The sequence below is a fragment of the Castanea sativa genome, chromosome 1, assembly GCF_040712315.1.
Source record: "Castanea sativa cultivar Marrone di Chiusa Pesio chromosome 1, ASM4071231v1".
NCBI lineage: Eukaryota > Viridiplantae > Streptophyta > Magnoliopsida > Fagales > Fagaceae > Castanea > Castanea sativa.
The window spans coordinates 62968322-62985931 of NC_134013.1; the positions used below are offsets into that span (position 1 = coordinate 62968322).

The 17610-nt window shown below is 31.1% G+C and overlaps 1 non-coding gene across 1 annotated transcript; it reads right to left on the bottom strand.

The window, feature by feature from the left end:
- Nucleotides 1-119: 119 nt before the first annotated feature.
- TRNAS-UGA (transfer RNA serine (anticodon UGA)) lies at nt 120-201 on the bottom strand. Its single transcript has one exon. It is a non-coding gene; the product is annotated as a tRNA-Ser (tRNA).
- Between the last annotated feature and the right edge of the window lie 17409 nt (nt 202-17610).

Sequence of the window (17610 nt, forward strand, 5' to 3'; positions counted from 1 at the left end):
GGGCAAAAAGAAAGGCAAATCACAGCCGTCAGATTGAGAAAAAAAGAGTAGTTTTTTCTTCTTTTTTTTGTGGGGGGGGGGGGGGAGCCTATTGGTTTGATTGTGAAAATAAAAAATTACGTCGACAGCAGGGTTCGAACCTGCGCGGGCGAAGCCCAACAGATTTCAAGTCTGTCTCCTTAACCACTCGGACATATCGACGCTGATGGCCTAATAGGTCTTTTGTTTCAATTTTAGTACAATCGTTTTAGTACAAATCCTTTGTTCAAAATATTATTAATGTTAAGCAATATACAATACATATATATATATCTGTGTGTGTGTTCTTTAAAAACCAACCCAAACAAACTCTATATCCACAAAAGTCACTAACTAATGGCAGTGTTCGAGTAATTCATTAAAATTCCCCTTGTTTCTCAAGTATGGTACCATGTGGAATTTGACTCTACTGATCACAAGTCACAAGTCACAAGTCACGAGCCTTTTTTGGCCCTTTTGCCATGACACTGGCATTGGCAGCTTCACATGAAGTCCAGGTGGTCACAGGACTACCCTCACCTGGTAAAATAATTAATTATTATATATAAATTTTAAAACTTTATAATTTTATTATTTTTAAAAAATATTTGTGACTGTCCTAAAAGTTTTTAAGCTCAACATAATTAAGGTATGTTTGGTAACTGTTTTTTCTCTTTATTTTCTATTTTCAAAAGCAATTTTCAATTTTTGAAACTAAAAAACTTGTTTAGTAACTTAAAATAGAGAAAAAACAAAAACTATTTTCAAAACCCAATTTGTGAAGGAAACTGAAAACATGTAAAATGCTATTTTCAATTTCTAATTTTCAGAAGTCAATAAAAACACACATTTAATTTAATGAATCTATCTCATTTAATGAGTTAGCGTTAGAGTTCAAATCCTAGTAACAACATATTTTAGTATTTTCTATTTTTTTTTTCAAAAAACTATATCTTTAATATCAACTAACCAAACATGTTTTGATTTCAAAAATACAATAAAATTTTTTTTTTCTTTATATTCCCAAAAAGAAGCTTTTGAAAATAGAAAACAAAAACTGTTACTAAACGTAACCTTAATTTTTGGAAAAAATTTGACAACAAACTTGATTGTAAACTAAAACTATAACTCTACTCAATATTTTTTTTATTAGATGTGAATTGTAAAAAAATCACCATTGGATTATATTTTTTTTCTTATATCCTCCATACTTACAAAATTTCAAAAAGATCAAAGATTGATAGTTATGTCATTAATCAAATCTTTAAATTTTGAGTTTTTGTAGTCTAAAATTACATAAAAATATAAGTTTACAAATCAAATAATAAATAACATTTAATTAACATAAAATTTGACATGCGTTTTAAGAACATAAAAAACACGCAAATAACGGTTCAATTTTCAAAATATATAGTCACCTTAATTTGTTTAGTAAGAGTTATAGTCTTAGGCTACAACTAAGTTTGTAGCCAAACGTTATCTTTAAATTTTGACCCATTTAACAATATACTAAATCCTTACAAACAAAAAGAAAAATACCAATAAATTTTTTATCTAACTAAATTTTTGAAAAAGATATAACTACAACATTAATAATAAGACTATCATGCAAAGATTTCAAAAAAAAAATCCTATAAGAAAATTGTCAAACAGTACATGCATGTGTGTATTTTGGTCAATATATAAAGTTCTTTTTTTTATTAAACTTTGGCCAATAATGACTACCTTGAAAAATATTCCTAGAACCGTCCTGACACGTAAGGGGTAACAAGCAATAAGGTGGGGGAAGAGGATAAGCTTTAAAAGGAAAGCGAGGAAGTTGCTTTGTTGTTGTTAGGGGATAGATACGGAAAAGAGAAAATCAAGGCTACTAGATATTACAGAATCTGTTGATTTTGAACACAAATCCAACAAATCATCATAACAACTAATACTCATATTAAATACTAGATAGGAGTAATACTTTTCATTCTACACCTCCCTTTCACTTTCATACTTAAATTTTAAATTTTGTATTTTGATTAGATTAATCTCTCCAATTTGTCCCTTCCAACCCAAAATATTATTAATTTGTGCCTAAGATCAGTGTGTTTAGTCCCTGTAGGCCTGACTTGAGGAATTGTTTTCCATAACCTTTTTTTATTTTAATGGAGTACAATTAATGCTAGGGATAGGAAGAGACAGCTCAGACGATGTGGACCTTACGTGATCCTATTATAAAATACACAAATAGGCAGCACAATGCATATAGTCGATAGCACCAAAAGTTTAGACAAGAAATACTACGATATTAGCATTCTTCATAATTTTAAAAATAATTCTATCTAAATTCTAAAGTCAAGGATTTTATAATTCAATAGTATGGTCAACTGTACTTTACAAGGGAATTTAGGATATAAATCCTCCGTCACAATTATTATAAGTGTAACTATGAACTAAATCAAAAATCAAAAATCCACCGTAGAATTTCTAAAATAATTTTCATTTATTTTGAATCAGGATTTGTTTGGATACCATTTATTTTGCTGAAAACTGAAAACTTATAACTGAAAATACTGTAGCGAAATAATTTTTAAAACGTAATAGTGCTGCCGTGGGCCTGTTTCTTGCGTTTTTTATTTGTTGGCTGAGTCATGAATAGTGTTGTGGGACCCAGCACTAAAAACGCAAAACCAAACATAAGCATTAGGCAAATGCACACTAAATGACTAGAAAACCAACAAAAAAAAAAACCCATAGACACAACTTTTATGACATAACTCTAATATGATCGAGACTCAAGAATGATGAAAAAACATAGGTCTATGCAAAAGTGATTGTTCATCATTTACGGTCGACCACTCCAACAAGATGTGACAAATAGTGTGGTCCTAAACATATTGGACAATATATAATCCACTTAGTTTTAATAAATAATTAAAATTTTGGAAACTCTATTGTAAGTGCACAATTGCACCTGGACCCAGAGAAAATCACGGGCTCAGGCCCAATGAGCCTTAAACAATGAAATTTGTAGAGTGTGGACTTGAAATCTAGATTAGAAGTACTGAGAACTTAATAATATGCTAAGATGTGCAAACACTTGTAAATAACAAATAATAATTGCAAATAGACCTCCTCGGACGTGAGCCGAGGACTACTTCTGTATTATTTCTCTTTCTTTTTTAAAAACTACAATTCTTCCTCACCCTTTAGTTACAGACTGATCCCCTTTAAATACTTCATTTTCTGATACTTTATCCACGTGCTGCTCAAACCCACTCCCCCCTAGATATTTCTTCCCTTAGTGCCTTTGAATAGTGACCAAAAGCTTCAGTCTTACTGTTCAGGGGTCACTTCCTCATTAATGCGGCTAGGGAGGTAGGTGTAGAGTCTTTAATGTGGAGGTGACAGCCTTTGCTCTTGGTATTTCTCTAAACACCGGTGTATCTAGAAGGTTCAGGGTTTCCCCCTTTTAACCAACTGTCTTTCCAGAATTCTGCCTTAACCTTCGTAGTGAATCTCTGACTTCCCTTGGATCTGTTCGAGGAGAAACTCATTCTCGGCTGTATCTTCGGACCCTCGGCGTATGGGCCGATTCGCATTTCTAACAAATCCTTAGCTCAAGAGTAGTTCGGCTCTCCTTGCTAGAGCCCAAAGGCCCAAATGCTTTCTTGGGTCCTTTACTCCCCACATCTATGATGGAGTTAACCTAAGAATTCTAAAGAATTAATTTTAACCTTAAGATCATATATATATATTAGGTTATCAAAGTCGGGATTCTACGCAGGATTGTAGGGGTAGTTGGAATCGTGAATTGTAGAATCGAATCGTGAATCATGGATCATAGGATCCTACATTATTTGAGAAAAAAACAATAAAAACACATTGGTATGTTAAATAATCACGTAAATTATACATTCATTCATAATTTGCATCTATTTGATATAATTATCATTCATCATTACATCCATTTGTAAGCATCATTTAAAGAGGTCAAAAGCCTTAAAATGTGACACTTTGTTGGGGTGTTACTTTTCATTTGGGTTCAACTGACATTGTATATCTCTACATTAGAATAGCAAAACTTAGTCTATTAGGATGTTATTTTCTATCTGGGTCCAACTGAGCCTTCTATCAAGTTAAAGAAGATTACAAGAAATCAGGATCGTTTGGGATCGTCAGAATCATACAATCCTATCGACCTGAACTATTGCAAAATCCTCGAAAGATCCAGATCATTTTGGGTAGGTGGAATCGTAAGATCGTAGGATTCAGATCCAAATTTTGACAACCATAATATATACATACATACATATATATATATATATATATATATATATATATATATATATATATATATATCAATCCTAAATCATCCTTTATTTCTTGAGATCAAATATGAATTATGTAACATCTTCGGATGTTACACCTCTTTGTTTTGTTTTTTTGTTTTTTGTTTTTTGTGGTTTTTAATTACAAGTTACAATAAAGGGAGATATATTCTGTAATGGTGTTACACCTCTTTTGAGTATGAGTTTTTGTCAAGTCGAAGTATTTATTACAACTAATAAAAAAAAAGGATATATTAAATAACAATCATTTTGTGCCAATGTATCTCTAGTTCTATACCATAGGTTTATAGTACTTAAATGGTGTTATATAATGATTAAATGTTTTTCATGTGAAGCAAACTTAGTATAATTGAGCAGGATGTGAATGTGGCATAATTTTTAGGTATTTTGGAAATACGGAGAATGGTGCACCCTACTCTCACATTCGGAAAATTCTTAGCTAGTCTGGGACTACAAGGTCATCTTGCTAACTTTGTAGTCCGGACTAATTAAAATGAGACACCTAAGAGAAAGTGCTGATATCATTTAACAGGAAACCAAGTCAACAATAGAGTTGATGGCGTTTAATGTGTTGCTATTCCGTTAGGTTCAAATTCAAATCTCAGCCCTTCAATTAATCCAATGGTGGAGAATCATCATTAATCCACGTGAAATGGGAAACCCTATTCTCTAACCTGCCTCTCTTTTTTTTTCTCAATTATTTCAAAAACTCTCACTTTCTCATTTTCTCTCTCTCCTCTATTCTCAACCCAACTAGGGCTGCTACCACAATCACCTTTACATGAAGTCGCGTTGTCGCATGACCCACCTCTCGTAGTGTCGTGGCCTCTTTCCCCAACAATTCCTTTTACTCTTCTCTCAACCCAACTGTGCTGTCGCCGACGCCACTGCCCAGTAAGTTTTCTATTTCTCTCTTTGTCATTTTTTTAATTGATTTATTTTAATGAGCTCTGTTTGGTTGCTGGGAAAAAAGAAGGAATGTAAGATTTGTTTTGTGGGATTCGTGGATTGTGTTGATCTGGTCTCTTTCAAAAGTTGTGGCATTTGTGGATTTTTCAGATTGTTTGGGTTTGTGGTCTACTTGGATTTTATTCTTGGGTTGTACTCTATAGCCTATAACAATACAGTCATGTTTAATTTTGAGCTCTTGTAATGTTGTTTCAATTGTGAATGAAATGATTACTGTAAATATTATATAATGAAAAATGGAAAAATCCATATGACTTGCATGAGCTAAGGAAAAAGACATGAAATTACAACATATAATAAAAGGAGGAGTGATTTTTTTAAGCACCTATACAGCTATCTCACTGCCATTGTCATCATATGAATTTTGGTTTTTGACCTTGAATGTGAACCAGCCAGGTTCTTGTATATATTTTATTATTTGCTCTTGGATATTGTCAAGTTGCCGTTTATAAGATGTATGTCCTCTCACAGAATGATTTGACATTATGGTAGATTGCTCAAAGAAAATTCATGATTTATGAATTCCTAAACCAGGCAAAAGCCAAGAAAGTATCACAAGCATTGGCTATTTGTTTCATAAGGACTGATTTTGGATTTTAAAAAAGCCTAGCTAATCAATATCCATATAAACTGTAATTACAACCACTCAACAATGCCAATGCCATTGCAATGCAAGTTTGGGTACCTTTAGTGACAACTCCTACTTCTGATTTCATAAAATTGAAAAAAAAAGCAGCACCAAATAGACATTTTAATTCATTTCCCTTCAAATTGCATACAGTGCACGACAATGTGCAATTCAACTGATGATAAGCACCCAACTAATAACATGAACTTGCTACAGTGCACGGCAATGTGAATAGCAAAAAATATACTTCACAACGTACTTCTTCCAATTTTACAATTTGGCATCAAGATTTTGCAATTGAGCTTCAATTTCATTGAATCAAAAACAGTAATTGAGCACCAATTTCAAATTGTCATTCCCCTTCATTGAAGCACAAATAACAATTGAGCATCAATTTCAGAATGCCACTCCCCATCACATAAATTGGCTTGATAACATTTCAAAAGATAAATCACAAACATCATTATAGCTATTGAAATATTAGGAAAAGAATAACTGCATTTTCTTACATTATCTTAGTTTGTACCATACATCCTTGTAATGGTTTTGTATAAATACACAAAGACACTAAGTGTCAAAATTGGACAATACATATATTAAATTTAAAGCTTCAGTAAAACTGAAAATTAGTCCTATTAACTTCAAGATAAATGACTTCAATCCCTCATGAATGCTTCAAAATCTTTTCTGGCAATGTAGCTTGGTTGGGGCTCCATCATCTTGCAATGCTAAAAAACAAATTTCAATCAGCACAGTAGCATCCTAGAAGACCAATCCTCTATTTACTAGCAAAAAATGATTCATTTGGTTTCAAGTGAAATAAACCAAAAATTCAAATGGAATTTAAATCATAGTTGCTCTAAGCACTTTTCTAGTACCCCACACAACCCACACCTTTTGGATAAGAAAGCCCTTATTTCAAGCTAGGCTAAAAACAGACTGCAAGTACCATGACAAAGGCAACCCAACAAAAGAGAAACTATATCTACCATAATTCAACAATTTATCTATCATTTACTTGATTAGAGCAGAAACCAAATTAAAAGCCTAGTTGTATACTTGAATGGATGCACCCCCATTACCTGTAATTGCAATCCAAACCAACCAAATGCTTTAAGAATACTATCAAGTTATGCTCAAATTTGTAGCGGCACTAGAAGCAACTAAAATAATGCCTCTCTCCAGTTATAACATATGAAGAAGCAATATCAACATGATAAATTGGAGTATTTGAAAGAAAAGTATGGACTTTGCCAACAAGTGGGAATTTCACAAATGTCTTAATATCAGGTATTTGAAGGGGAATAATAGAAGAAACAACCTTGTCTATGAGCATATCCTTGGCAAAATCAAGAGCCCATTTGAAAATGTGCAACATTCGCATTGTTGCAGAAGACTACCCGAACCACACCTTACGGCCTACACCCAAAAAAAAAAATCCTCAACACAAAAACTAAAAAATTACTTGAAGATGAAATATAGTAATATAATAGTAGTACACTTAATGATTACTTATTGAAAAAGTGAGATATTGATGAAAGAAGAAACCTTTATTTTCTTTCAACGATTATTTGGCACAAGTAGAGCTAATTATTCTGTAGACAATGCACTAAGTTCTCAGATGGTGCACAGCTATGGCTTTTTAATAAAGAGACAATGCAAAGTTCCTAATCGTAATATGTGCTTAAAAAAAAAATCACTCCTCATTTTATTATATGTTGTAATTTCATGTCTTTTTCCATAACTCATGCAAGCCATATGGATTTTTCCATTTTCCATTATATAATATTTACGATAATCATTTCATTCAAAATTGAAACATCATTACAAGAGCTCAAAATTAAACATGACTATATTGTTTTAGACTACAAAGTACAACTCAAAAATAAAAGCCAAGCAGACCACAAACCTAAACAATCTGAAAAACCAGATCAACACAATCCATGAATCCCACAAAACAGATCTTATATTCCTTCTTTTTTCCCAGCAACCAAATAGAGGTCATTAAAATAAATCAATTAAAAAAATGACAAAGAGAGAAATAGAAAACTTATTGGGCAGTGGCGTCGGCAATAGTGCAATTGGGGTTGAGAGAAGAGTAAAAGGAATCGTTAGGGAAAGAGGCCACGACACTAGTGGGTGCGAGAGGTGGGTCGTGCGACAACGCGGCTTCACGTAAAGGTGATTGTGGCAGTAGCCCTGGTTGGGTTGAGAGCAGAGGAGAGAGAGAAAGTGAGAGTTTTTGAAATGATTGAGAAAAAAAAAAAAAAAAAAGAGGCAGGTTAGAGAATAGGGGTTTTCCCATTTCATTCGATTTAATGACATTTCTCCACCGTTGGATTAGTTGTAGGGCTGAGATTTGAATTCAAACCTAAAGGAATAGCAACACACTAAACGTCATTAACTCTATTACTGACTTGGTTTCCTGTTAAATGATATTAACACTTTCTCTTAGGTGTCTCGTTTTAATTGGTCCGAACTACAAGGTCAACAAGATGACCTTGTAGTCTCGAACTAGCTAAGAATTTCCTCTCACATTCATGGTGGAGTTCACTCATTAAATTTATAATGGGATCCATCATGAATGCGAGAGAAAGGGGCACCTTTCTCTACACTTCGGAAATATCTAAGAATTTTCCGTGATTATGGTAAGGAAAGAAGGTTTGGAAAAAGTGGTTTTTGATGGGATGCAAGTCCAACAATTGATCCAAAAATAAAACTCCATTATGAGAAATTGTAATGGTCTCCCTTGTCATGAGAACTATGGTTTCTACCAACAAAAAAAAAAAAATCCTCATCTATTATCGTTGTAAGTTGTAACAATTATAAAAATAATAATAATAATCTTTAAAATGCAACCAATTTGGGAGAGGTTTCCTAATAATATTATGATGTTTTGCTAAAATTCAATTTAGTCTTCTAACTTTTAATCCAATTGTCAAATTAAATCTTAAAGTTTAATTTTTGTCAATTTAATCCTTCACTTTGTCAAAATGAGTCAATTCGGTCTTTCTATCTAGTTTGTTTGTTTTTTATTTTTTTTTAGAATCATGGTCTTTCTATCTAGTCAAGTTAGCAAATGACACCCTTTAAACATATATTTTTACTAGCCTATAATCTCTGGATGTGCACGGGTGTAATTAAAACAATGTTCTATCTATGTAACCCCTTTATAGGGTGAAAACCCATGCATGTGCCGCCCAACCCTTTTCCCATCTTCTCTCTATGAAGAAAATTAAACACTCCTACTACTTAACCATGAAACCTTTAATCCTCCTTTTCGAAAACTTGTTTAGATGGGATAGAAGTTAGAACTTGCAAGAAGTATAAATTCAGCAAATCAAGCTCTCAAAGAGTGGACTTTATGTTTGATAGTTTTTTTTTTTTTTTTTTTTTTAAATAATAAACGTTGTAAAGGCACAAATTGATCCACATCCCAAAAGATTTGGACAATGGCCCAACAAGTCCACAACAATAAATTTGTTAGAGAGTGGGTTAATATTGAACGTTTAACAAGTCAAATGTGAATCACAACGGGTTAATTTAGTGTAGGAATGACTAAGAAGAACAAGTTAAAAAGAAAAACACTTCTCGGTCAAATTTGAGGATGGTATGTTCTTATATATATTTCTCAGACTTATACAAATGTTCAAGTTCTTGATTACAAAGTGGTTTCTTTCCTTTTTTTTGATGATCTCCCTTGTAATGAAATCATTTCCCTTTTATACTTCTTTACCTTCTCTCATCTTAGCCTTCCACTTGTTGATCAAATAACTAATTTTCTTGATACTTGTCCCATCAGAACCTTCTTGAAATTTTTGTGGGCAGCTATAAGGCTAGAAGTCACTGTTTAGGCATCACCTCCACATTAATGCGACCAGTTGGTTAGGTGCAGAGCATTCAATGTGGTAGTGGTAGCAGCTTTCTTCCTAAATATTTCTCAATTCTTTGTTGACTCACCTCTCTCCGAAACTTATCCTCCTTCCAAGCATGGTTGTCTACTGCCTAGTACTTGTTAGATGCTCGGACTTCAAGCTTCCACTCAGTTTTCTAAGAAGGTTTGGCTCCTCGGACAACATCACCTGCTTGTCGCATCCAACGCTCGTCCTCAGACCAAAAATCTACTTGCTTTTACTAATACTTGTTTGTCCTTGGGCTCTTTGGCGTTCCCGGGCGCAGCTCATGGCCCAATATCCTTATTTGAGCCTTTCGTCCCCACAAACCTTATGTTTGATAGTTGTTCTTTGCTTTTAGTTTTGGAGTATTATTACTATTATTATAATTTAAATCTTTCCAATTAAAAGGGACAAAAAAAAAAAAACATAAATACAATCTCATGCAATAGCAGCAATCATGCCGAAAATAAAAATCCAACTAGGCCCATCTAGCCCATGCTATCTAGATTCTAGACTAGTATGCAACAACTATTTCCAAAATTGGAATATTTTTGGATAAGAATTAGTGAAGAAGTACGTGGCTTGGGTACATATGACCTTTTGATGCTATAAGGGCCATTTTTCCTGTGTGTTTTTAAATAATACTATATGTTATAGAGACATTGTCGTAATGCAAAAATTTAAAAGCTTAGGAACGAATTCCAATTACAAAGTACAATATGATAATTGAAAGAACAAACAACTGATAGATGGTAGATCACAAAAAAATCACAGGTCCTATATGAAAAATATTAAAAAAATGGGAGAAACGTGAAGATCAGTGTCGTCGTCCATTTCGACCAAGACATTTTCCTAAAGTTTTGTTTGATAGCCACCCCATGTTCCCCACATGGCTTTCTACATTTATGAAGAAATTGACAAATTATTCCAAGAGGCACTCTATTATTTTATTCTTATAATTTGACAAAATTTAAAGATCCTTTTGGTGGTGATAGCTTAGCTGTAATTGAATTTTATACATGTATGACACACTCCAGGTCTTTAACATTTATCATACACTTCTTCTCAAAACAAAAAAAAAAAAAAAACATTTAGCATATCAATGCAAGTTTTTAGTAAAAAGTTTTTGTCACTATCATTTATATAACTTGAAAATTAAATTCCTTATATTTTTCTCAAATCACATGTCATTTGCTTAGAGCCACATGAATATTATATGAAACATTTTCTTTACTAATTTGATGATAGTATACTGGACCAAGATTGTAATTAAATCAATTATAAATTGTAATTACCTGATCAAAATAATTAATAACTAAATGACATAATAATTAATAAAGGAATAAATGTTAGAGAGATTTTTTTTAAGCTAGTCACAATATGCTACTAACCATGCAGTTCGAACCTTTTCTCCCTTAGATGCCAAGCTTTGTGATATTGCTAAACTATACACAAAATAGAGGGAGGGAGGGAGGGAGGGAGGGAGGGACACTGATGCTATATTTATAGGAAAAAGTTTAACTCCAAACATGTTTAGAGCTATCTTATTCCAACCTATTATGTGGCCATCAAAGAGATTATCCATGTGTTGTTTTAGTTACATGACTTTCTTAATAAATCATGTAACTTATTTAGATAATACACATGGATAATCTTATAAATTGTCATGTAAGGGGTGAAAAAAGATAACTGTAAACATATTTGGGGCCAAATATTGTCCATATTTATAACCTATTATATACACTTATCATCATTTGACATATATTTGGGAGAATTTTTTATAATTAAATATTTGGAGATAATTATGACTTATTTTACTTGGGTATTATGTATAGGACAAAATTTGGCTACAAACTTAATTGTAGCTAATGACTATAACTCCAATAAATATTTTTTTATTGAATATGTCAATTTTGACAAATCCACCATTAGATTACATTTTTTTTCCTTATATCATCTATGCTTGCAAAATTTCTAGAATATCAAAGATCAATAACTATGTCATAAATCAAATGTTTAAATGAATTTTTGTAATATCATATTATTCATAAAAAATGAATTTATGGATTGAATAATAAATAACATCAGATTGACATGTGTATTAAGATAAGAACACGCAATCTAATGATTATATTTCAAAATATATAGTTATGTTAATTTTTTTAGTGGAAGTTGTAACCATTGGCTATAACAAAGTTTATAGCCAAATTTTGTCCTTATTTATAAATATGTTTATAATAATATTTTTTTTTTAGATAGTTACAATATATTGCTAACCTTACAGTTTGAATATTTTTTCCTTATACCCACAAGCACTTTTTGACACTAATCAATTTTTTGGTGTAGGCCGAGATCGAATCCCAAATTTCTTATTCAAACCATCAGAGACTTTACCAGTTTTTTTTTAGTAAATATTAATACTTATTAGAACACATACAAACATAATAATAATAATAATAATAATAATAATAATAATAATAATAATAATAGTGTTTTATACCAGGTTTATAATACATTATATAACCAGAATACAACTAAAACCCATTAGACCCACAAGCACTTTGTGTATGAATATGTGTCAATTAGGCTACAAGGCACTCAATCACCTAATTGATAACGCATTATAATAATTTTACAACAAATCATACATGGTAAGTTGTTATTGGTTGTAATTTAAATCCATTACTTAAATTACTTTTTTTGCCTACACATAATAGTCAATAACAATTTGTCACTTTAGATTTGTTATAAAAATATTGTGAAAAATATTGTAGACATAATACTTTTCCAAATTCCCATCTTTTAATACAATCCTATTCTCCTAACATTCTATAATTTGATTTATTGGTCTGGAAAGTAAATCCTACCTTCCCACATTATGGGATTGGTAATAATGTAATATGCGAATATGCTAGCTTGTGTCTTGTGATGTCTATTTTACCATTCGTGGGGAAAAAAAAAAAATCAAGTTGATAATCTGACAATCACAACCACAACCACGTACCAAAAACTTAAAATAAAAAGCACGAAAACGAAAGAAGTAGTATCATAATTGTTGACTCAGCAAAAAAAAAAAAAAAAAAAAGTATCTTAATTGTTGAGGATATCAGTTATCAGACCTATTTTTTTAGGATACAAATACAAAATTGATGTTGAGATTTTTTCTTTTTTTTTGAGAGAGTTTCAACTTATGCGTCTGCACTTGATAATAGCTCTTTATTACCAGACTAAGACACTAATTAATTTTTGGTGTAAGCAGAGATTGAATCTCAAATCTCTTATATAACTATCAGAGACTTTACTAATTGAACTAATTGCAACTTACAAAATTGAGTTTGAGATAATTGTATTATTAACGTGGCTTTTATGGAGATACGTAAACAATGACGATGAGTGCCCGTGTTTTCTGAAGTCATGTCCCAAATGATAACTCTCCAATTATAAGTAAAATATTCTCTCCCCCGCTCAGTATTGAGATTGACCACTTGTACATAATGCAGTATAAAGTAATGTTTATTAATTGAAGGGTGGAATTTATGGAAAGGTAGTACACAAAATAGTAACTAACTTGAATTATTGCGACCAAAGATAGATATATTGGTGCAATGAGGAATTTTATTTAAAAGAAAATAAATTACTGGGTCACACGTCTAGCTACAAACAAGCACTTTTCTATGAGTGCCTATTTGAAAACTGTCCTTAATTTACTGCTCCTATACAAAAATAGGGCAGGTTTCATAAACAAACCAAAGATGAATATTGCTTCCACCAATCCAAATAACAACGTTTGTTTTTCAGTTTTTTTTTTTTTTTAATTTTTTTTTTTTGGACTTGGCTTGGGTGTAGAGCTTCAATGCACTAGACTTGTGGACCGAATCTTTGCCATTTTTTTTTTTTTGGGTGAACTCTGTTGCAACAAAAGGATAAATTAGAGTGATCAATTTCCATAATCCACCATATCTGTTTGTTTTCCAACATGTTAATTCAAGCTGGATCTTGGTGGCCTTATTGTAAGTTGTAAATTGAAAATTTTCTTTCCAGACTTTAGTAGTGAGTTGTTTGAAGTAGATTGTTAAGGAATGGAAGTTATGGTTGTTGATGGGGGAGGAGGTTCTTTCTGTCTCTCAAAATAATTTATCTTGCCTCTGAGTGTACTATTATTACCTTATCTGCCCTATTTATCTAAAAACAGAAGCATAAAAAGCAGAAATGAGGGTCAACTCCAGTCAATTACAAACACAAACCTAAGAATTAAAGAGTTAAAGAAGGGAGAGTCATGGTAGCCAAGGTTTTCAGACTCGGACCGGACCGGGAGGTCGGACAGTGAAAATCGAGAACCAAATGAAAATTTGGTTTTTTAAGCAAAGAGAGCTGGGCATATGTGACAATTTCGTGAACCCCTAAAACCGGGGTTGAACCCGGTCCAACCCCTTAACAACTTTAAAAAAAAAAAAAAAAAACTTAACACAATTGTATTCCACTTAATTAAATTATCCATCTCTTACAAGGAATAAAACAAAATTATAATTAAAATCCTTCAAAGATACTCAACTTTACTTCAAAAATTAATCATAAATTTTAATGTTTTCATAGTTATTATTTTATTTTATTGACTTTCTTATTTAATTATTAAATATATGCTTGAAAATTATTAAATTTCCCTCACATATATAGATATATTAGTCAATTTTGCTAGTTTTATAAATTTAATATCTATATTTAGGCTTTAATTAATTATTAAATTAATTATGATGTCATCACGGTTCGATCCCGTTTTGACCTCAGTTTGATCTCAAAAACCTTGAACCTCTCCCTTTTATAGTTCAATGAACGGTCCGGGTCTGAAAACCTTGATGATAGCTTCCCTTTTTCACATGAGAAATATTCCATAAACAAAAGGTGGAAATGAGATGTTTAATAATTTATTAAAGTCTGGCCATGTTCATGAACTAATTCTCAAAGTGGATACTTAAAATATTTGGAAAAAAATAGTGGTTTTAAAATATTTTTAGAAAATGAAAGAGCTTTATAATTCAATAAGATAATTTCAGTCCTTCTCAATAGTTGCAAGTTGTAACTATAGAACTTGCATTAGTCAATATAAAATGGCATAAATGCAAAATTTTGGCCAACCAATAATAATAAAAAAAATATTCACATCAATTTGTCTAAATTTATACATATCTTATCCAAAATTACAATACCTTGTAAATTTACACAGCTATTGTTCACACGTAAAAATATATTTTATTTATTTCTCATATCATTTTTCAGTTTTTAAAAGTGATTTATGTAAATAAAAAGTAAATATTAGAATAAATAAACAGATGTAGATGTTTTTGGAAAGCAGTTGAGGAAAATAGAAAAATTAGATTCTTATACTAAAATAGATAGAAATTTTTGCCGTAAGTAATGCAAATTCCTCCCCGTCTACTTTCGTTACTGTCTGATTTGTATCAACTATCAAGTATCAATAACCAAAGCATGTAATGATATTATGATTTTTTAGTACTTGTTTGAGATATACTTAGAAGTAAGCTTTTTTTTTTTAATACTTTTTTTATCATTTGCAAATCTCACAACTCACCTGCTTATTTTATTTAGACAAAGTTTAGTTACAAATTTATTTAATATCTTTTTATTGGAGGTAAATTTTGACAAATCTACCATTAGATTACATCTTCTTTTTATATCTTTCATACTTGTAAAATTTTAAGAAAATTAAAGATCAATAGTTATGTCATCAATAAATTTTTTAAATTGCAAATTTTTATAATTTAAAATTATGCACAAAATAAAAGCTTATAAATCATATAGTAAATAATATCTGATTGACACAAAATTTAACATGTGTATTAAGAGCGTAAAGAACATGCAATTCAACGGTTAAATTTTCAAAATATATTGTGATATTTATTTTATTGAGTGAGTTTATAATCTTAAATTACAACCAATTTTGTAGCTAAACTTTGTCCATTTATTTAACTTATTATTATCTATACTATTATTTAAGGGGCTTCTCCTGTTTGGATTTCACATTTTGGATGCCTAAAGTATCCTCATCATATCTGCTTACAAGTTTTCAACTAAGGAGGATAAATATGTAAATTCCACATTTTAGATGCCTAAAGTACGCTCATCATATCCACTTACAAGTTTTCAATTAACGAGGATAAATATGTAAATTAAAACTCCTACACTTTAAAACCCACAAACTCACGTACGCTTTGCAGTTTCTATCTCACTTTCTATCTCTCATTCTTCTTCAGATTGAAGACATTTAGTTTAGCTCTACATCCTCCTTTCTTTTTCTTCAGATTAAAGACATTTATTGTCAGAGGCTCCAACAAATTTCTAGGTTCTATTTTTTGCAAGTTCTTTTTATTTTTTTTTTTGTTTATGATTTACTTTCTTTGAGCTCTACTCTTTTTTTTAAATTTTTTTTAATTTTTATAATCTTCCCTCTCCCTTTCTCTCAAATCCCAGGGACGACTTCTCAAAATAATCCGTCAAATCTCATCTTATTGAACATTGTCAATTTTTCCACCCGGAAAAGCTTGAATTGTAATTTGCCTAGATGTCCATTTCTTAAAAAAAAAAAAAATTGCTACCTTCATTAGTGGCTTCTATTTGACCAACTTGCAATTAACTTATAAGTATGATACAACTATATACCTCCTTCAATTCTTCTTCTTCTTCTTCTTCTTCTTCTTTTCAATTATTTAGAATAAAATATTTGAGAACAAAAAATAGGCCTAATTGATTTAAGCTTGAATTTTAATTTGCCTAGATGTCCGTTTCTTTAAAAAAAATTGCTACCTTCATTAGTGGCTTCTATTTGACCAACTTGCAGTTAACTTATAAGTATGATACAACTATATACCTCCTCCTTCTTCTTTCAATTATTTAGAATAAAATATTTGAGAACAAAAAATAGAGGCCTAATTGATTTTATTATGGATATGAACCGCAAAAGAGCAAAGAATTAAAGATCATATGATTTGTGCTAGATTTTCATGTGATTTTGTGATGACGTGGTGATTAGATTTTAAAGAGTCCATGATAGAGTTAAATTCTAAAAAATCTTTATCTTCTATTTCCTCACTTCTTCTGCTTTTTTTTTTTTTCCTTCTACGTATTTTTTTTTCTTTTTAAGAATTTTTTTTTTTTACCTTCATTGTATATGTTTTTGGTGTTAAAGTTTTTTATTTTTTTTTTTACCATCATTGTATATGTTTTTGGCATTAGATTTTATTATTTATTATTTAGTTGAAAAATACTTGGTTTAACCCTAATTCTTTTATCTCTCTCAGGTTCACGTACGCACAAATTTTTTGGATTGCATTGAGGAGTCATTGGAATGGAATATTAGATAAGTTCGGGTGAGAGACTTTACAAGAATTATTATATACTAGCTTCTGAGCACGCGCTCACGCGCGTGCTCAGCGGCTCTTTTATTTTTTGGATAAGGGTTAATTTAGAATATTTATTATAATTTGGGATTACTATATCTTTCAATCACAAAAAAACCTAGGAGTGTGATGAAAAATTATTTTATCGTACATAATACTCATCACACCTTAGTATTGCAGAGGTAGTGCATTATAATGAGTATTATGTGCGATGAAATAATTTTTCATCACACCCCTAGGTTTTTTTGTAATTGAAAAATGTAGTAATCCCAAATTATAATAGATGCTCTAAATTAACCCTTATCCAAAAAATAGAAGAGCCTCTGAGCACGCGCGTGCTCAGAGGCTAGTGG